Source organism: Cydia strobilella, chromosome 25, assembly GCF_947568885.1.
Source record: "Cydia strobilella chromosome 25, ilCydStro3.1, whole genome shotgun sequence".
In the NCBI taxonomy this organism is placed as follows: Eukaryota; Metazoa; Arthropoda; class Insecta; order Lepidoptera; family Tortricidae; genus Cydia; species Cydia strobilella.
The window spans coordinates 6,381,706-6,405,632 of NC_086065.1; the positions used below are offsets into that span (position 1 = coordinate 6,381,706).

The window sequence follows — 23,927 nt, forward strand, 5'->3', positions numbered from 1 at the left end:
GATTCCCTCCACTGTACTAGACCGAACTATTCCCTAATGATTCTGCTCTTAGTACGTTTTAGTACACCACACGCGAACGAAACAGAATGGGAGCGAGGACCGAGGAGTGACAATGACAGCAAAGCGATCCGAGTGATCCGACATCCGACCGAACTAAAACTAAACGTCGACTCTCTCTGTGTACTACTGTACTAAAAAACCGAACTAGTACAGTTGTGAGATTGTACTAGTTGGGAGCGATCTTTTCAGTGAACGAGCATGCACAACACTAATTCAAATCAATCTCATTTGATCACATAACAGTGAGTACTGTAAGTATCTGTTTGCCACTATGTGAATGCAACATTATTTGTTTTGACAAAAAAACTGTTTTCCAGTATGGTTTCCTTTTAATTCCTCTTTTTAAATGTCTACTCTTTATTGTCAGACTATACATTTAACATTATTGTTGAAGTTAACTCTTTTCCAGGCCGCGCCAATCTACAAGGTTTTCCCAACAAATCCAAATATGTGTCGTTTTCAAGCAAAAGGTACCACATTGTCGCTTGCCATAAGGACGCTGTGACAGGTTATTCTTATAAAGATACAAGCAAATTTCTTTCTTATGGTAAGCGACAAAGTGGTACCTTTTCATTGAAAACGTCACGTATATTCCAATTAATCCAGCTTTGATATCACATTTCCCGAAAGTGCAATCTAATTTGAACCTTAAATCGGAATGCTAAAGTTGAAATTTTATTGGCGCGTAACGCGCATATGGTCGATAAATCGTACTATGCCTGGAAAACGGTGAAAGGCAAATGTAAATTTTTTTTACAGTACATTTGGTGCTTCTTTCTCGCTCTAGTGCGTAAAAGAACACTTTTCGTGCATATGTCGAAAGTTTAAAGGGCCATATGTACTGTAAAACGTTGTACGATACACGTGCGAATAGGTAATTCGGTCCCTGCGGTCGTGTTTTAATGTATCGCCACTCGTTTCGAATTTCCTATTTTTCACACTTGTATCGTAATGTGCTATTTTAACATAGTTTCTGTTCCGTCTCCATTTGGTGGACTTCATAGGTGGATATCTTGATGTTTGATGTCTCCGACGTTAGATGCGTGATTTCTACCTGTGATGAAATAGTTTAATTAAAAAAAATACTTTAAACAGACTAGCTGATTGGTAGTCAAATGATTTGACAGTTGAAAAAGACCAACATCCTCGGACGTAAGTCGGTAAAAGTAAAAAAAAAAGTGAACTATGGAAAAATATATACAAAATCATGTTTTAGACTGTCAACCAACTAGCCCATAGACCTTAATTATTTCTAGAGCTAAGCATGAAAGCTCTAGAAATAATTAATATACTTCATGCATTTTAAATAGTTTTTTAAAATATTTCATAAACCTTAGATATTTAGTCGTAATATTGCTATTTTGTTAAAGTACTTAAAATATTATACAAAAGTAATATTACTCACCATTAAATTAACAAGCACTTAAATGAACCAAAGGCGTCAAGCCAGAGTATTTAAGCTTGAAGCATTTTCTACCATTTTAGTAGTTTTAGGGCAGCCTTGGCAACACTGCAAATAAATGGCGCAGGAAAAGCGTCGATTTTTTTACCATTATAAACTATTTTTAAAATAAACTAGTCAGCAAAACGTGGCCAAGATATCTTGAAATTCGAATTAATTACAAAATAATTGTAAAACTTGTAATTGTAATCGTGTGCTAGCCGTGCAAGGGTTTTTGAATATTCATATATTTTGTATAAAATCGCGTATGCGATATTTTCCTAAAGGCTTAAGATCCTACCCATAGGACTTATTAAGTTCAATGAAAATTAAATCATCTGCAATTACATCAGAGACGCATTTGGTTTGTTTCGTTACTTTCGTTCGATCTTCGAACAAAACAAAATCACCTTTAATTCTAACACTATGGGTTTAAATTTCACTAGCAAATATTAATTTCCTTAGGAGGTTAAAATATACTCTAGCAAGCTAGCTTTGTCATTAGAAAAAGGCGGCACATTTGAAAAATGTAGGCGGGAAGGATCGATCCCCAAAAACAATTTTGAATTTCGCGCCTTTTTCTACTGACAAAGCTGGCTTGCCAGCGTATAGCGGCCGGCGGACTCCAGATGTTAATTTAATACTTAATATTGTCACGTTTCACTTTCTCGATTATTTTACTAATGCATGCTACTCATATTTAGGAAGATTAGTTTAATATCTTTATGATTTTTAGTACGATAACCATGCAACCTAAATGTATACCCACCCGCTTAAAATAAGAGCTTTGGTGTTTCTGTATTGCATTAAGGAAACTCGATTTATTTCAAATATTTATTCTACCGATCGTCTTAAATAGTTAACAACAACAAATATACAATATTGATATAATTATAGTAACAACGACGATTAACAAAACAGTTTTTACGCACCAGAATACTTGGTTATGTTAGTGACCATAGATAAAATATAATTTAGGCGGTTCATGTTTTAATGGATGTAGCCAGAGACGAATTATAGACTTCAAATCCATTCAAAACCACGTTTCTCGTCATGCGCTGTGTTGGAAAACTTCAAAATGATGGGCAACGCATTTGTTCTGGTGTAAACCAACATTCAGACGGAATTTACGGTTGTTTGCCACCATCGAGGTACATACAAAAATGTGATGAGAGACGCGACTTTGTGTAGACTATATAAAGTATTTCTAATTTAGTATCTGGCATAACTTAATGAAATATTTGTTTTTATTTACCTTTCCTAAATAAAAACTTTAGAAAAACTGAACACATTTATAAAGTTTCAGTATAGACACAATTTAAGTCAAAGGATGTAAAAAACTGCCCAGTTTTCCAGAGGTCGTCAATGCGTTTTATTATTAAAATAAGTTAGAGCTACAACTACCAAATCTCACTCTATCTCACTCTAACAAATAGGTCTTCTCGACTATTATATGACTGCAAGAAGTACCGTGAGCATTTGACTGATACAGTTTTATTATATGGATACTTGCGAGTGTTTTTGGGCCTAAACGCAAAAGCGTCCTCTGAAACGAACACATAGGATTTGTTCCGTCTGTCACTGACATGATTGTGCTATTAAAATGTAATTTCAATAACAATGTTGAGGTCACTATACACACGAATGACTTGAAATAATTGATCTGTAAGGGTTTTCGGAAATAATATAACTACATACTCTACAAAATATTTGTACCACTCAGGGGTTTTTACAATTTGGAACAAACCTTAAATATCTACGTGCTAAACCTCGTCATTTCTGTTAAAAACTTTTCTTAATACCGAAATTGAAATTATTATACAGGTGAAGGTATCAAGCCAGTTTTATACAAGACTGAAGGTTAAAGGTCGCTGCATACGTAATGTGATTTTTACCGTCTTACACGCGAATAAAATTAAATGTCTAGAGCAGCAAAGGCGATTTTCACCTGGTTTAAAGCAGTTTGTAACCAAAATGGATAGATCATATTAGATTTTGACACAACTTTAGATTTAGAAAACAACTGAAATTTATTACATAAATCGTATCTGTTAAGGTAAACTTTAGATAGAAAGGGAATTTGGGTGATAAATCTAAAAACAACCAGGATACTTACAGATTTTTCTTAAATAATATCAGAAGTTTTATCTAAATTGGATGGGAAACACTGATAAAACACATGCAGCAACCTTAAATGTCAAATTGGAAATAAGTTGTTTCCATCTTCGCAAAATATTTTCTAATATTCATAATTAAAATCGTCTACCTTTGCCCCGTCCTTTACTTTCATGGCATTATGTAACGGTATTTTCCTATCCTCAACGTATGATGTCTTATGGGCAAAGTTTTTCTCACCGGCTAAAAGTTCGATTTTGCGATATCTATTTTACACAGTTATTTTAGGTAGTATTTCCCGTTATAAACAATTTCGCATCCCTAATTTGAAAACACTTACAGATCAGTGGATACTGTATAGGTATAATACACGCACAAGAAAGCTGATTATATGTTTAAGCTAATTGATTGCTTCATTTGGACAACCATCGATTTTATTATTAATAATTATTTATTTAAAAAACAAGACATCATGTCTGGCTACTCAAAAATTATGTTTAAAATATCAACAAATTATTGTTAAAATATAAAAAAACAGCTTAATTAGTTTATAACTAATTAAAAAATATTAAAATTAGAAAAGAAATTTTTCAGTAGCCGACAATAGTAGAATTGGTCAACTTACGCGGGCAACACTGAAAACCTTTAAAATAAATTTAAAAGTTACCTAATTAGTTTTGTACTTTGCAAATAAGTTGATATGATTCAATATTAAGTACGTTTATAACTGGTTATATTATTTATTTGAAATATTTAGCTGAAAACAAAATATTATACGTTTTTTGCCAAATAAGTTTGTCATACATATTTTGTCAGTGGGCATTTAAAGAGGCAAACAAAAAGGCCATAGATACAGCCAAGCCATTATACCAAAGAAAATTGTTTTTTTTTTTATAACTGTTAGACAAAGACTCGAGACAAGTGTTATTTTATTTATTTTGTGTATTATTTTATGTAAACTATTATTTTATGTTTCTGAGACGATAACTTGATATTAAGTTAATAAACACGAACTAACTAAACTGCTCTAGATGTCAAATTTATCAGTCGACAATAATGATAACACGAATTCAGTCAACATTTATTTCTAAGTAATTCAGGCCCGTCTCATAGCTTTTCAAAAGTTTTCTTAAAAAATAATGAGCAACTTATAACAATAACATAGCCTTAATCCATTATCGTCATATTCATATCATATTTATTATAGTTCTAGTATTCAAAGAATCAATTTATAGGCTGGCAACACCTATAAAAGCAAAGCGATACAACACCATATTCGGGACTCTTAAGATTCAGGTATTTAATTTAAATCATATATGCATATGAAACAGGCCTTTACCAATAATGGATCAAATGTGTATCTAAATCTATTCTATTCTGAAACTAATTTACGTTAGGAAACTTCAAAAATGGGTCCATAATTTTGGCATCTACTAGAGCATTCTAGTGTCCAACGAGACAACTTATTTTTTAAATATATGGCAATATTCAATTTAAAAAAAAAAAACCCTACCAGTGTTTTGCCAACCGATTATTACCGATACACTGATTGGCATAGACGATCTTGTTTTTTTTTTCAATCGCGTCACTTTACAAAAAAGCTAGGTATAAATTACCGCATTCCTTAAAATGGAAGCACCCATATTTCAAAATCGCAATGGCATGAAACATAACCTAAAAAGCTAGCGCTTGAAATCGAAATGAAGCGTACGTTACTACGTGAAATTTATCATTTGTAATCATTGTCTACGCGTTCTTTCAAGTGCAACTATTTACATAAATAATAACCATAAACCCACCATGAAAGCAGCGTCCAAATAATGATAATAGCGTTAGTACAAGTCATATGATATACTGAAATATAGAAAAGGTATTCCACATACAGGTACCAAAACATGTTAAAATTTTTGCCTATTTTTTAGGCACTTGTAAGTGGAATATAGCATGTCAGTAAATAAATGCGGTATAGCTTCCTAAGGCCCACCATACAAAAAAATGGCATTTGACTATGAAATTAATGTTGAAGGAAATATGGTTGAATTTCTTTTGTCTTGAAATCGAACGAAAAGAAATGCAACTCTGTTCCAATAGGGAATATTACGCGAAACTGCGTAGGTGGCGCCACTACCACAATCTGAGGGTCTATCGCGAAACAAGAAAGTCGAAACATCGTTATCTAACATCTTTGTCACTCTTGCATATTCGAGCGATAGAGGCAGATAGCGAAATTTCGGATTCGCGTTTCCCGGTAGGTCCTCTGTAAACAAACCGCCTTGATGCTTAAATGTCATATTTTATTAACTTTGAAAACTTGTCAAAAACCTGTTAAAGGTACAGTATGCATAAGTTACTCTATCGTTTACTAAAAAGTGCTGCACTCTGGTGGCAGAACATTGCAGTAATATCCCCTATTGAAAATGGTTTAAATTACATTGAAAGAATTAGTTGTACATCACAGGCGGACCTTAGGATAGTATTAAGAGAAATATGATAGTGTAAGGCGTGCGTCGATAGATGTCAGTAACAACGAACAGTTTAAAAATTAAATCGTTATTAAGCTCAAAAACATTTTGTGTATTTCTCTAATTCCGTATTACCCTAAACAAAGTTTAATCTTAATGTATATTTTTGAGAAAATAGAGCCTCTTCTATTTTCTAAAGCCAAAACGCGATGTAGATATTTGAGAATTCAAGGACTCCGACCACGCTAAGTTTGCACCGACTTTTTTCTGGCCTTGACTCCTTGCTAATTTTAAAAGGCTGAATTTGCCAATGTGTGCGTGTTGACTTCAACGCTTGAATTCTGTTTTTTTTTTTTAAATGTTTAAAATGTTCGTTTTATGTTATTTCCATCAGCGTGTGATGAGTCGTGCATGTTTAAGTAAGAAAGAAGCTTATCAACTTAAATTATTCTTAATTAAAAATTAAACTTAAGATCCCTTCTGATTTCTGAATGTCACCAAAAATTTTTAAAAAAAGTTTAGTTTTTTTAATTATTTAGTCAATAAGATTTACAGAATCAATTATACTTATACTTCAGAAAGGATCATCTGTCAGTCCAGTAACGATCTGACCACCAATTATGTCATTCTGATTTATTAAAAGCATATTATTCATAATTTCATCAAGGTATTTTTTCGAATATCGTCGGCCGCTACATAGTAATTTCCGCATTTCTCCTCTTATCTCCGCTTATTGCCGCCTCAGTAGAAAGGCAGCTTTTTGCTATCTACTTCAGTTGTCAAATTATTGCACCGATTTACTCATCTATGTCGTCTAAAAATGCGTTAATTTGTCAACCAACTAATGACTGTATTGGTGTTCAGGGGCGTTATCATGGTCGCATTTTTATCACTTATCATGTCATGCGTCACTTTCGCACTTACATACTTATTAGAACGTGATAGGCATGGTGACAAATGATAAAGAGCCGGCCATCTTAGCCCTTCAGATTAGGTATAAAATAGCCACTAAAATAGAATTCGTCCACATCAAATTCAATTGTAGATAAAGTGGACGGATCCCATTCCTTTTTCGATTTCCATTCTATTATAAAGAACATCATCATTATTAGCATACTGTTAAGCTTACCACTTCGCTAGTGAGGCAGTTGATGGTGGTAGGGGGGAGCGTGCGCGCGGGCGGCGGCGGCGCGCGGGGGGAGCGCCGGCCTTCGGAGGGGGTGGCGCCGCGGAGGGGGGTTATTGAGTAGCCTGTAAGGTAATTAAGTATATGCATGGACTTCCGGTTCGAACGCCATCTTGATAGTAGCCTCGTGATTAATTCCTTTGTTTTTTGCTCATTAATATTGTTTAAAGTGTAATATCGATAGCTTTATTATACAATAATCTAATGTGGTAGTGTGCAGTGAATGGAGAATTAATCTCAAAGCGTGTTTAACCACCATTTTGGAGTCAACGGCCGGTAGTCCACGTGCTACTCGTAAAATCCAGCTATCGGTTTTACGAGACAACTACAACAACCACCGAACAGCGTCGTGCTCTAAGAGCATTTATTTTCTTCCTACCCTTTTACGTGACATTGGCTACGGGCAACACCGCCCTCAAGTCCATCAAGAAAACAAACAAGTATATGCATGATTTTTTTGGAAGATGTCTTCCAAAAAAATAGTAAATTCTTTTTTTTTTTGACAAAGCTACAAAACCAACCGCAAAAAACCGTGCGCCAGAACCAGCAATAATACACTACTTCTTGCGAAGAATAGGTATTTTAATTCACCTAATTCCTATAACTGGTCATTACATAAATTATAAACTTACCTGTGCCCATGCCTTGTAAACTGCTACTGGACTCGGTGAAGCTCGGCGTGCCCTCCACGGACGCCGGCGGCGTCCAGCAAACGCTGTCAACGGTTTGTCATTGAATATATGATAAATTTACCTGTGCCCATGCCTTGTTCACTGCTACTGGACTCGGTGAAGCTCGGCGTGCCCTCTGTCCAGGTCGGCGTAGAGCCCTCCACGGACGCCGGCGGCGTCCAGCAAACGCTGTCAACGATTTGTTATTCAATAACTTATTGTTATACTTTGGCCCTTCTTGGAAGTCTATGGGCGAGTAAAGAGTTTGTCTTTTTTGACTTTTTTTTTTCATATTTAGGTACTCATATTTAAGGGTTGACCTCGAATGTCAACCTGCTGCTACCCTGTACGCTTCTTGATGTATTCAATTGAGTACATTGCGTTTTGGTGTTTTCTGCGCATACAGGACGTTTAAGCCAAATAGATAAAAATAAAAGGGACTCGAACCCAGTGAAGTCTGGCAAAAATCAAGTTGTTTTATTGCGGAAATAGACAGTCTAAACTAACTGTGTTATAGAACCGTGTGTGTTAATAGTACATTATGATACAAGTGTGCTAAGTTGGTCATTAAGCGAGCGCGCAATAAGAAAGCCGATGTGTGTAATGACCAATGCACACGCATTTCATACGACGTTTTTCAACACACTTGCAAGAAAAAAAGAAACTCATATTAATCAAATTTCAATAGTTAAAACAGTTAGTATTGTGTGTTGCATCTGTCATACTGCCGGCCGCCCCTCACCCCGGCCGCGGGAGGCGCGGCGGGCGGGCCGGCCGGGCCGGCGCGACGGTGCCCGCCAGTCTGACCAATTAAAGAAGGCTCCCTTTCCATGCATATTATTAGCAATCAGTTACCTTCTTAACTCAGTCGGATAATATAATGAAAAAGCACGAGTGGAATAATACACTGAAAGAGCACGCGTGTTTAATATCTAGGATTATGAGCTAAAAATCGGTGGAATAAAAACATCGTTTTGAGCAAGTGTGTTGAAAAATAATAAATTTCATATTTTGTTTTCCTAATTGGGTTCTCTTGCCCGCTATGCGGTCGCGGCTGCCGCTCTCGCATTGGACTTACTAGTCATTTACGTAAGTGCCGCAGTGTTAGGGACGCTGTTTGAACCATCATTTAATTGATGTTGAAGGCCCATGATGATGATGACTAGCTAAATGGATAGAAAATGAGCCATCCATTATAAAAAAGTGAAATTGAAAAAGATATATTGAGATTATAAAAAAATACAAGGCTCCAAATTCCCAAAAATTAAGTTTTTTTTAACTATCAAAAAGAGTAAGGTACCATTCGATTCCCTACATTTTTGTGAAAAATAAATTGTATAACAACTATTTACATAAACGCAATACCTAAAGGTCAAAATAGCAATTTTCTTGGTCCATATACATTTAGGACAGACTACAGTAATGTGACGTCACATTACAATCATTTAGTTAGAGACGTTTCAATCGTCGAGTGCGAGCGTCAGACTTTAACTCTAATTTCTGACCTTTGATGAGTCCTATATAGATTTTTATTTTATTTTTTATTTAGGAAACAAACAGTCACATACCGATAAGTTTAAACTTGCAGATATACAATTAGACCTATAGCTCCATTAAATATAACATACTGATATTGATAACAAGTAGAAACAGGGCGTTCGGCACTGCCTATAAATAGGAAGATACACAAAAGTAACAATTGGATACACAACTAATAAAGTACCTAAGTATCAAATTATTTACAAAAACTGTCAAGTAGCCAATTTCTTCATTTTATGAAAACCAATAACGCACAGTGACAGTCAGAACATTTCATACCAAATTATTTTCTAATTCCAAAAATCTACGTAGTAATTTACCTCCATAATTTTGTATTGTATTGTATCATTACCTGGCTTCATTGCTCCTAGCGCTAGTCAACGCAGCCGGCGTAAGCGCGAGCGACGACGCGGACGAAGTCGTCATGACGCTAGCCGCGCTGGACGCCCCTCGCCGTCTCCCGGACGCGCTGGACGACGTGGTGGAGGACGAGTTCGTGCGGCTCGTCCGCGGCGGCGGGTGCTCCTCGAACGGCGGCGGCGGGGTCGAGCAACACGACGGCATGGCTGAGGGAAGCTAGCGTTACTACTGATGTTGGAGCTGGCGTTGTGTTACTTGTGTAAGTGGTGAAAGCTTACGTTACTTGGAGCGAGAGTTTATGGTAGGTTAAGGTTAGGTTAGTGTGAGTAAGGAAGCGTGCGGCGCGGCGTCTATGCATACAAATGATAACGTTTGAGAGCAGCCGCAGCGCACGCTGTTTCAAGACGCCTTCAGTTCAGGGGGCCTAGCCAAATTGCCAAACATTTGCGCCGTAGCGAACGAAACGCTAATTTACAGTTTCGTTCGCTACGGTGCAAACGATTGGCATATTGGCTAGTTCCTCAGGTCGCAGCTGGCTAAGCACTGCGAGCGGACAGCCGTGCGTGTCCGGAATCGCGGATATCATTGTTATTTTTTCGATCAGAAATAAAATTGAGCATTTCTAGAAGAAATTTTTCATATTTGTAGGTTTTGTGCAAAAATTGTTACTAATTTTTAATGGTGCGTTTTAGACCTATGTTCGTGATTTTTTTCTATCAAGCAAAAGTTGTTTAATCAGGTTCCGAATTGATTAAGTTACTAATAGAAAGGGCAAGATTGCTATTCATATTTTTGGGCAACCGTAGTATGATCTAAAAAAGCGCTACGATTTTTTAGGGTTCCGTACCCAAGGGGTAAAAACGGTCCGTCTGTCTGTCTGTCACCAGGCTGTATCTCATGAACCGTGATAGCTAGACAGTTGAAAATTTCACAGATAATGTATTTCTGTTGCCGCTATAACAACAAATACTAAAAATTACGGAACCCTCGGTGCGCGAGTCCGACTCTCATTAGGCCGGTTTTTTTTTAAACTGCTCCTGGCTGAACCCACGGTATCTTAAAGCTTGATGCCACGCTGGACGCCACGCTCGCCACTGAGGCTGTACCCTTAATTTACACTGCTAAATTTAGTGACTAACAAGAGGGTCGCCGCTATACGTGAGACGCGATAGGATGTATCTCTTATCGCGTCTCACGTATAGCGGCGTCTCTCTTGTTAGTCACTAAATTTAGCAAAGTGTAATAAGCCCTTTAGGGATAGTTGTAGTTTAGGTTAGGTGTATTGGTAACCTTTTCGCCGCCACGTCAATGATGTAATAAAGTGTCATCAACGCCAAGCCACAAATTGCTATATCAAGTCGTGGCGTGGGGGCACGAAATGTCTGACTTTATACCAAGTCAATGGCGGCGAAAAGGTTTAACTAGCAGTACTGTGTGTGTTGGGTGCTAGGGAAACTGTAGTAGATCAAGTTGAATCAGTGAAGTTAGGTGTTGGTGTGGGGTTTGGATAGATTGTCGTTGGTTAGCAAAACTACGATACGAACAACATAAATAAAATAAGTAGGTATTATTAAAAACGTATATGTTCTAGTTATTTCGGAACAATAGGTAGACATTGGTAAAGGATAAACTTGGATGAAGGGAAGGGCATATAAAATAATTAAATTAAAAAAGGTAACATCTATTTATTCTACATAAGAATTTAATGCAAACTTCCATTAGCATGGAGTAGAAATAAATGGTGATATGATTGCAAAGTAACCTAAGATTAATGATTTCTAAAATACGCCAAAATAACTAATTATAGGTAAAACGAAAATTATTGGCAGTTTTAGCTCTTAAATAATTGCAAATAACAACGCAATCTACATCATGCTAGAGAAAAACTATTACTACATTGAGATAAAACTATGAAAACGGATTATATCGCGTATATTGAATTTATAATACATCCCGACGTTTCGAACCCTTTACAGCGTTCGTGGTCAACGGGTGACTCCCGGGTGTCACCCGTTGACCACGAACGCTGTAAAGAGTTCGAAACGTCGGGATGTATTATAAATTCAATATACGCGATATAATCCGTTTTCATAGTTTTATTTCATGAGTAACTATCGCGGTAACCGAAGACAATATTATTACTACATTATCAAAAAACATTTAGTCAATCGGTCTCTTAATTCTTTAATGAAATCTCTTTTTATGCCAAATCATTACTTAAAATAGCTTTATTTGAATTAACAGCATTTCATCTGTCATCTATTATAATTTCTTTGTTGTATGCCAAATCATTATTCAGAATAGCTCTTCTTCATTTTATTACAGTACTTCTTCTATATCCTTTTTCATTCGATATATCTTTCTCTTATCAGATCTCTTTTTGAAACTTCCCTTCTTCTTTCTTGGCACACTGTCGGGAGGTTTTTCTGAAGATGTCTCTTGTGAAAATTTCTTTATTTTATCATGAACATTGCCAGTGTAAGATTTGGAGACAACGGGGCCAACTGCCGTGGTGTTTAAAGAGTAAACCTTTCTATCGATAGAACTCGAGCTGCCATGACTATACTCCATTGGCTCAAATATTTTCTTCCTCTCTTTTACTTTTAGATCAGTTTTGAGCTTACTATCTTGGGAAGATGAAAAGGAACTTCTCCTTGAACTGTCGTCAGAATCAGTTTGAACCTTAAGAATGTGTTTTTGAAACATATCTATTTGAGTTTTAGCTTTCTTATGACAAACTACTTCGTCTTTTGTCATGCCTCTGGAGTGCTCTTCGGAATATGTCTTTATTTCAATCTTAGGTTTAGGTTTCTTTACTTCTTGCCGATTCTTATCACTTTTTGATTGGTTGAAGTTTAACCTCTTCGTTAATCCAGACATAATTCTATCTTTAGCTTCATTCTTGTCTGTTTTCGGTTCTACTTCTTCTTGAATGCTTTGTTTATTTAAATATTTATCTGAACGTGGCGTCTTTTTCAAAGTCTTAGCCGCAAAGATGAAATCTGAAGACTTCACGTTATGTATATAAGCTCTTTCAACATTGTCTGTTTTACTTGGTGGTGGAGGTTTTTTCGTAAATTTGTTTCCTACTTTAGTGACAACTCCTTTAATAAACTGTGAAGTACTTTTAGATTGTTTGACTTGCCTCTCCGGTTGTTTTTCATTATAAGTTTCATCAACTTCATCAAAAAGTTCGTGGACCGCAAACTGATCTTCACTGCTCGACTCTGTGAACGACGTATCATCGTATTCTCCAGAATCTAGATGCTCTCTTACAGTTTTATCGATATTAAACTTAGCCATCATTGTCCTTTGAGCTGTAAGATCTTTTCCTGGATGAGATCGTTGAGTAATACTCTCTCCTTCTTCGGCAAAATCTAAGAAAGAGTTCGAGGAAACTAACCTGGTCACTCTAACGGAATGGTCAGATATAGAAGGCGGTACATAACATGCAACAGGCTGTTTGAACTTAAAATCATGCCCGTAGAACACAAAATCATCATCGCTACTCGTGATCGGTGTCTGTGGCGGTATGTCGTTGACGGATATCTTTAAATGATAGTCACCTTTTGCGTCAATACTGGATTGGGAGTTGCCGCCACCGCGTTTGGCTTTAGGGGAGCCTCGGGGCGGGACGGGCGGGGGAACTCTTTGTTTTGTAGAGCCTTTTAACACAGCTGGGAAAGCTACGTCGGGCTCAGAGACCGCTGTCGTTTTAACGGTCTGCTGGACTGTTTTGGCTGCAGTTGACACCGGTGACGTCACTGACGTTGGCGTAAAATGCGCTGTGACGTCAGACAGTGAAACTGAATTAAAAAGCGATTTATACAGTAAAAGTTTTATTGATATTTGGCACAGTGTTTAATATAGGTATTTGTACGGAAGTTTACATGTCCAAAATTACATGTTTGAGTTTATATTTTTTATTTTGAGCTTGACCGTGAATGAGTTTGTATTGGTGCGTTAGTGTGTGCATGCATTGTAAGGAAGGTGAAATAATTAAAGTGATACCCAATAGTAAAGATCCGATAGGTCATAGCAGCATGGAAAAAACCAGAATTTATGACAATAAATTACAATTTGGCTTTTAGCCACACAGCAATATGGACACATCTCAAAATCGTTCTGTTCATATCATTGTCATAATTAGTTACAAAAATCATAACAATATGTCCTGGATTTTTTAATTATACCCAACTTTTGGAAATTCCAATTTTTAATTTTACGGAAATCGAGAAAGGAAAACATATACTCGGTGGTCCAGCTTCCTATCATTCTTAGAAAAATCAAAAGATCAGTAACACTGATGCTCTAGTCATCTAGAATGATCCTATAACTCTAAGAACGAACCAACATATTATAACATATTATGTTGACACCCGAGTGACCTACACTGTTACATTTTTTGCTATAAATTATTTAAAGCTCAAAAAAAGCAGAAGACGCGAAGCATCAACCTAATACCCATATAAAAGCATTAAAGGATATTAATTGCTATTAGCTAATTTCGATTAATCCATGTGCCGGCAAATTTTTATGAAGAACCAGCGGTAAAAGAGCCAACATGTTCATGGTCTAACTGCTCGAACTTTTTGGCGGTTTCTAACCTAGTAGATGTATGATTTAGATTTTAGATATTTATTCTCATAATATAAAATTACAATATAAATTATCTTAGACTAATCTACACGAATTTATATTATGATCGTCAGTACATACAATTTACATTATTTAATAAATTTAAAAATACAATTTAATTACATAATATACATTACATTATGTTCTTATATTTCATTAATTTTTCTCATAAAATGTTTAGTAAAAGTTCTGCACGGCTAGCTTGGTCTATTGCCAATATCTTATCTGATCAGATATACAACTACTAGTTTTTTTTGGTAATGTTCTATGAACTATAGTGCTCGGCCGATAAGAAGTTAATCCTGACAGGTGTTAACTCAGTACTAATTATAACCTTAAACACTGTTTTAAGTAATAATTTATACTGAGTTGACACCTGAAAGGATTGACCTTTTATCGGCCGAGCACTATTTGTAAATGCCTCTACAAAACGGACGCTCTGAGCGGCTAACAAGAACATACAACTACGCTTGCCGTCTTGATTTATTTTTATTTTACATGGAATTTATATTTTTGCTTACTATGTTATAAAGGTATAACATAGGTACTTAAACATTTGTATAAAATTAATATTTCTCACCTGCTTTCATGCTGGCTACGCCGCTTGAGCTGGCCGCTCCTAATCCGTTAGTAGCGTGAAATTATAAATATATACATCATAATATATATGTTGATAGCAAGACATGATATGTCAAATGCATAATCATAAAGCTTAGGATTGGGTCTAGATGGGATTTTTGTATGTATTGTTTGACAGAATTTTCATTCGGCTATTTTAAAAATGATGGAATAAATTAGCCAAAAAATTATTGCAGTGGCATATAAGAAGGTCTGAGGCAAACATTTTCAAAGAAAAAACCTTAGATAAATCATATGTTATTAGATTATAGTTGTTTTATTGCAATAATGTAAGGCAACAATAGCACATTGTAACGAAAATTAGACACTATTGCTCTTGATGTGAGTTAGTGTGTACTGCCGAAAGTACGATTCAATATTAGATGGTACGCTTTATATGAAAGCAATATACTATCAAGCAATTCATTCCATCCACAGGTTGCTTAATTGTACTATGTACAATTTTAAAATAAATGGGCTATTATGGGTAACGTATAGGAATTCTTCAATTTTTTTATGGTTTCAATAGCTTCTTAAAATACGTAACCCAAGGACCCAAAGGCGTTTGGTGCTATTGTGGAGTGCTTTATTTTTTGTGAACATTATAATATTTTGCAAAATAAAAATCAATTTTACTTACAATATTCGTGGTGATAAATGCTTGATGTTTAAAAAATAATTATTATTCGAATATGAAATTTACGTTTTTAATTATGGAAGGGAATAAAAAAAGTATTTCATCTAAATCATCTTTTATTACAACTTTATATACATACAATTTCTTTCTAATAATCTACGCAAACGTAATTATGTCGACTGTCAAAATTATTCACATTAATATCTTAAATACAGCAATAATAAAAAATATAAATAATTTATTTGACGATTCACATTTCATTTGGACTTAACCATAGAGTAGCGCCATTAAAAATAGATTTTTGTAAACTTCAACATATTTTTACAAAAATTATCAATGAATATATATAAGAAAATTTCATTTTTTTAATTCTAACTTCGGAAGGCACTTTAATTAAATACATGTTTAGTTTGTGACATTATCAATACTTTTCATTCGAAAAAATAAGGAATGTCTTCAATGCATATTGAGCCTTATTTTATTCAATTTATGACCAAGTTAAAAATATATTTTTGAATTGGATTTATCCCGTAATAGAAATTTTACTTATTTTCATGTGTTCGAGATTATTCTGATTTGAATCGTTTTATTAGTAACAATAGCGTAACAAAACAATATTACATCGTCGCAATTCATCATCAATTTAGTTAAACATTAAAATATATCCCACACTAAACATTGTCAAACAGATGACAGGATTAAAGTAGGATATCAGCATTAGGACGGGGGCAGTATAGCACAGAAGCAACTGGCTAAACCTACTTAGAACTTCTGAAAAGAACCCGTTTTATGAATTTTCAGTATTATTTGGTGTTACAGAAATTTTGTCATTTTGTGAGGAAAATGTTTGAGTACAAATATATTTTGATTTACTATTTTCTTAGCTAAACCATTCATTTGCTCTATGACAGTGTTTATCGCCTCTCGATATGATGTTAATATCGGCGTTGTTTAGCAATATTTACCATGTTTATTAAAACCAATAACATAGAGTAAAGATATAGAACTGATGCAATTCATACAGTATTATGGAGATAACAAGGTAAATAAATCAAGAATATAAAATAAACGTTACAATAATTGGTGCCATGACCAGGATTTTACCTTCATTCGCTTTTTATTATATTTTGAACTCTGTTACAAGTGCATAAAATAGTATTTCACTTGATTGACAGCGTTTGGAATTAGATTTGAGCGAATACGAATTGAATTTTCACCCAGCAACGGCAACTTTATAATATTTTATAGAATATCAGGATTAATAGTTTGTGCTCCATGTATACATTATTAATGCAAAGCTATGTATGCTTTATGATTGCGCTTTGAAGATATATAGTTTGTAAAAATAAAGCTTTTACAGTTTTTTTTATGATTTCAGTGATTTCACTTTTCCTTACAATTTTAATAATTTATAAGTCTTGAAAAATATAGTTGGCTTAAATTCAGTGAAAACATCCACCGTTCAGAGTAATAGCATTAATAGGAACCCAACACAATATTTTCCAAAATTCCTTTTTCCTCATACAAATCACATTCACCAATCCTTACTTCTGTCTAGAATACCTCAAACCTTATCTTGACAGTTCGTTCGAAATTGTGTAAGACACATTACATTCGTCAATTTGTCTGTCAAGTGTTAAAAACACATGCCAGCAGTAAACATACAAAATTATACCGACACAGTGAGAAATAAGTCTCAATCAGCTGGTGGAACTACTATAATAGTGCTACCGCTATCATTAGTGCTATATATCTCGGCTTGCTCGATGCTCTTTATATAAACTACATCTCTAATTACCTTCTCAATTTCTTCAGACTCGTTTCCATTCAGTTTGACAACTGACACGTGAGTTTGTTGTTCTGCGTCTTTCTTGATAGATACGGGAGATTCTTGTCTAATATAAACAGTTTGCGTCGACCGTACTTTCCTGAATCTCATGTCTTTTGGTAACGTTGATGCTTCTCGCGGTTCTAAACTCCTGGTAGGTGTTACGCTTCTGGTTCTATAACTAGAGTTTAGACTCTTAGGTAAAGTGTTAGGGTTACTGGTTTCTGTAGTTATATCAGCGCTATCAGCTTTAACTAAACCGATGTCGGTGAAGAATTTCTTGAATTTTTCTATGAAAGATGGTGATTTGGATCGATTGTAGCTATTCGATAGTCTCTCGACTACCGTTTCATCTTCTAAATTTTCCGGTATGTTGGACATGGATTTATGTTTTTCTAGAACGATTCGTCTTTTACTTAGATCTTCGTCGTCATCGATGAAAGGTATGTCTTGTAGATTATTTTCGTTTCTAGTATCCACTGCTACGTCTTTGAGAATCTTGACAGGACTACCTGGCATTTGCGTTTCTATATATATGTGAGGTACGCTCGTGCTATTATTGTCTGTCTGTATTCCGCTGTCGGCTAGGCTTCCATTTATATGAGAACTGCCGGCGCCTGTGCTGAGTACATTAGTTAATTGTACGGATAGGCTGTCCATTCTATCTTGGACTGTAGCTCTATATACGTTGTCTAAGTATGACGGACCAGGATCCCTTGGATTTAAGTTTGACGTATCGAAATCTATTCTACGCTGGAAGAAGCGATCTCTATCCAAGTTTTTGAGTCTATCGGATAATACTGAAGGGTACTCTGTGGGTGTTTGAGGGTGTCTCTGGTTCCAGGTAGATATGGTGGTATCCGTGAAATCGCTTAGGCTAGATCTTAAGGAAGACCTAGGCGATAGACGGTTCTTCATCAACTCTGGATTGTAGTCTTTGATAGGTTTGTTGTACTTTCGTCCTGTGTAACAGTAGGCGATATTTAGTGTAGTTTTTTGGTACATTTCAGTTTATTCTTCCGCACTCCATGCTGCTTTGCCACAACACACGCGAACGTCCATTTTAAATTGAAACTACTTCAAATAAAGAAGGGGTGGGGAAGGGAGGGGAGAAAATAAACTGAAATGTATAATAATATATGGGTACCATTCGCATTCACTGTTAGGAGGGGTTCAAACTACTGTTAAAAAAATAAAAAGTAACTACATTAAGGGTTATTAGTAGGTGATATGGGTAGGTTTTGAAATGAATCGACTTAAAAATAATATGTATATAAAAATACAAATATATGACTATAAAAAAGAAAACGTTCAAAAAAATTACATTACAAAAAAAAACTATTACATTTCTTTTATCATTGCAATTTGGGGCAAATATAAACCGGTTTCAAAATGTACCAAGACATAAATGCTTCACATATTTATTGCTGATAAATAAACCACCATAATCCCATCGAAAATTTCGTATGTACACGCATTACGCATCACTAAAATGCAGTAATTAGCATACTCAGACAGAGTTCATATACACAACAATAATCGATTCATTTAAAACTGTATGATAAAATAGATGAAGGATTCATATAGGTAGATTCATGAGAGCTGGCGCTAGATTAATACTGAAGCTTTCGCCAAATCGACCTATACTACTGAAAACGTTTGCTTAAAGTACACTATAATAAAATATTTGATAGTAATTTTAAAAAATACAAATTTTTTGTACTTGGTGCCTATGACAATTGTCATCCATACAAATTTTCGTTTAATTCTTATTTGTACAGAGATGATACCTGTCATACGCTCGGATCTACTGTAAAAAAACCGGCCTAGTGCGAGTCGGACTCGCGTTCCAAGGGTTCCGTACATTACACAATTTAAACAATGTATTTTTTATGTGAAATGTCTAAAAAACCCGTAGGGGTCGGATCAAAAACTAAGTAATTAAGGCCGACTTACGCTTGACTGCACATTTCTAATAGGTTTTCCAGTGATCTATAGGTAAAGATCTATTTTGTGTATTTTTTTCAAAATTTTTGACCCAGTAGTTTCGGAGATAAGGGGGGGGGGGGGTGGTAATTTTTTGCCTATTTTCTTGAATAACTTCTAAACTGTTTATCTTAGAATTATAAAAAATATATATTTGAGATTCTCACAATGAGCTCTTTCATTTGATATGTAACACGATATAGTTTGAGAAACTTTATTTTTTAATTTTCTCATTTACCCCCCAAAAGTGGCCCCCGTGTTTAAAATGTATTTGTTTACGTTACAGGTCCGTCTTTGGGTCACAAACTTACATATGTATACCAAATTTCAACTTAATTTGCCCATTAGTTAAGGAGAAAATAGGCTGTGACAAACGGACAGACAGACAGACAGACAGACGCACGAGTGATCCTATAAGGGTTCCGGTTTTTCCTTTTGAGGTACGGAACCCTAAAAAATAAACAACTTTGGTGTTGACCACGAGAGGACGTAAGCAAACGCTTTCAGTACTCCAAATCCATGTATCAGTCACTCCTGCACGACAAATGTTATACAAGGTGTAACATGAGCACCCTGTATATTTTAAAAAAAGTTGTACCTGGCGTGTCGATCTCCTCCTGCGGCCTGACCGGCTTGCTGATGCTTTTCCTCTTCGATGGAGAGTGTTTCAGGGCTACACATACAAATTATCATTATTATATGAACTTTACTTCATTTATTGTATGAACGCTGTGAGCTGAGAACTAAATGTTCTAACCACTTGACTCTGTACGGTGAGTCGACAGTTAAAAGTATCGGATTTTAAATATCACAAGTGGAATTAGTCATAAAGTACAATAACTTTCATTTGTATTCATATTATCAGGTGGTTAAGCAGAAATTTATTAAGCTGAGAATAAATTTAAAAGTGGAAAAAATTACTGCCTTGGGTGAGTTTTGAATTCACGGCCTCTGGTTCAAGTCTCACCCAAGGCAGTATTATTTCCACTTTTAAATTTATTCTAAGCTTGATAGCATCGTTCGCAGACGTTTCTGCTTGTTAAAAATTAATTCAGATTTTTTTTTATTACATAACCCTTGAAGAAAAGTAAATACGACTATATCTTGACTTTCAGTGTTCATACAAATAAATGAAGCTTATTCTTACATATTACTGAGATGTTCTAATGATTGCTGTTAAAAAAAATTGCAAACTATGTTTAAAATATTTATATATATATTATTTGTGTGTGAAATATTTATATACACACATTTTATGGCGAAATGTATGTCTTTTTATGTTTACTCATAGATGAACAGCAATCTAATAATAACACCTCAATAATGCAATTAAAAACAATCTAAACATTAGCTAGAATGTGTGATTAAATAAAACCTCCAAAAATGCTCATCAAAAGAAGCATTGCTCAAAAAGTCGTGAAGTTAAGGCGTTGCGTAAATAAATAAAAAATACCTTAGTCTAAATAAAATTAAATAAAAAGTTTCGAAAAACCATGCTTAATAAAAGATTTCATAACTCATAACGTTTGAAAGACAGGAGAATGAAAGAGCTGGAAAATAGACGAAAGAAACTTCAATAAAAAAGGGTAAGTATTTAAATGTACTAATTCAGCTTTATACCCATACATATTTCTACGTACGTACAGAGTTCAACTCAGACAGAAAGATGGGTAGCTAAGATAAAACTGTGATTTTATAACAAGCCGATTTCCTCGTGTTTACGCACGACACGCACACAATTACGTATCGAGGACGAGCGGTGAATGGCTCAAATCCGAAAAGTGAATATGCGCGCGTGCGAAATGGCTTGGCATGAAGTCACAATTTTGTCTTAACGACCATTCTGTCGTTGCTACACTTTTATTTAAAAAATTGGTAGTATAATCAGTTTGCTAGAATTATTAAACAAAATGTACCAATACTGTGTATTTCCAAATTCACATTTCTCCTATTATTATAAAACCAGTTTTGGCAAGTTATTTTACAAGTATTGGTATTAGGTGTCATTGATTTACCGATATAATGGACTTCAGTTTTCTAATTAAACAGTATTTTTATATCGTCAGTATTATTACCCTTTTTCATCAAAGTTATAGAAAAAAACAATCACAAAATGGCGTCTGGCGCAGCAAAAACACTCAATACTGATCTTTAGGGAAATGACAACTGACAAAATTTCAAACAGGATAGCTAACTACGACCACGGTTGGATGACTATCGAATCAGACCGAAATTGGATTTAAACACATTGATGATATTGTAGTAATATTAAAAGCTCGGTTGTGTTAAAGGAGAAAAATCCCACTTCTGAAGTGTTAAAGGAGAAAACACCATACATCATTAAATAAATAATTTAATACATAAAAACACGGGAAACAGGCATAGCTTAGGTAAATCACACTCCGACGACGTAATCGCGGGCGATGCTCGTCTGATGGCTCCTGTACACCATGGCGCAGTGTAGGCCAGTCTAAGGGACGCATTTATGGGTTAGAGGGAGCAAGTGATATTGCTATCTCATTCCACCGCATAGGTTTGGCGCCGCGCCGATCGTAGTGTGACCATCGACACCGACCGTTTACAATACAACACGTAGTTTTAAAATGAGAACAAAACTCCGTTTGTATGGGAAGGTGAAATTCGGCCGAGCTTGCCGGGGACTTAATGAGTAAGACTGACATTCGATTGTCATTTTTGAACTGTTAGCTTGATAAATGGTTAATAAGTAAATAATATTCGTTGACGAGACTAATAACAAACATACATGGTTAAAGAATAATTTTTAGGTCTTAATCAAGTTGGAGAGGTAAATGCTACGCTGTTTAACGTGTATTCATTTATTTTATTAAATAAGAACAGCATGTATTTTATTTTATCGAATCAGAAAATGACAATTACGCCGTTTCATATTCGAATCAGAAAATGACATCAAGCTAGAGTTAGACCAAGAAAAGTCTGCAACGATTTTGATAACATACGAAGTGCATGTGTTATTTATACGGCATAATGTCATAGAATTTTGACGTTTAAAATAAAACTTGCACTGCGTGTACTATCAAAATCGTTGCAGACTTATCTTGGTCTAACTCTATCAAAATCGTTGCAGACTTATCTTGGTCTAACTCTATCCACTTGAAAATAATTTCTCGCCAACGTTTACGCAATACTGTATTTTCAACTTTATATTCTTATAAAAAAATCTCTAACATCATTGTGTTTAAAAACGCAACACGACAATCCAAACTAACAACGAGAAATTGGGACTCGACCAAAACGGGACATGCTGGAAGACCTAACGACCAGACTTACTCAAACCTCCATGGACGCGCACATTCCGAAGACGGACAATTGTGTGGAAAAAAAGGGAAAAACACATGTTATTTTTCGAAATTTCCACATAAAATTACAAAAGGGGAGACTGGGGACGTGCATGACTAGATAAAGTCATGCAGAAATGCGTTTTTGAAAATAAAAATAAAGCCAATTGTACATAACAAAAGTGTTTACTAAGACATGCCTCGAATGCGAAACTGAAAGAACGTAAAAGATTTAATTTGTTAAATAAAAAACACCACCAGCGTAATGCCTACTGAAAATGTTGGTTTGGGTGTTGGTGGGACGTTTACTAAATTTAATTTAAACCTATTTGAACTGAACCCCTAGTTTAAATTTCATTCGATAAGAGTGACGAGCGTTCGCGGTTGCGTTATGTTTATTTTTGTATGGGATTTTGAACGTTTTGGATACTCAAAATCCCATATAAAATGACACTTAACGCAATCGCGTACGTCACGTCCCGCTATCGACTGAAATTTAAACTAGGGGTACATCTACCTAGCTAAAAACGTACAGGTATAAATGTTCATTCTATTTAAAAATCTATTATATTTTTACTTCAAAAGTAGCATGGCAGTTTTAACATGATTTTAAAAACAGCTACTTTTTCTACAAGGAAACAGTTTTCTAAATTTCTACTAATCTGGCGCTAAATTTCAGTTTGTTACATGCGAATTCTATCTATTTTTCATAAACTGTAGCTCTAAAAGTTATTGTTTCGGTAATATCCCCGAATAATTTTTACTGTTAAAATACAAAAAAAAAACTACAACATAATGAAACACACAGTAGCGGCAAAAAATCTGCTATTTTCTGGGGACTTCACACACCAATTAATATACATATATTACAAATATAGATTTTTTTATTTCAAAACACTCAAATGCGAATCCTACCAACAATAAAACCTAGATGGATCGATTTTTCGCCCTCGTCTCCCTTTTGATTAAAAATTAAAACGTATCATTACTTTAGAATTTAATACCCGCGGCTACCGCGAAAACTCAGGCAAACTAATTATTTTAAAAATGAACCCTAGTTTAATCGAAT

At 35.1% G+C, this 23,927-nt stretch overlaps 1 pseudogene; it reads right to left on the reverse strand.

Annotated features, from left to right (window-relative positions):
- Positions 1-1,019: 1,019 nt before the first annotated feature.
- Positions 1,020-23,927, reverse strand: part of LOC134752630 (uncharacterized) — a 75,143-nt pseudogene continuing 52,235 nt past the window's right edge.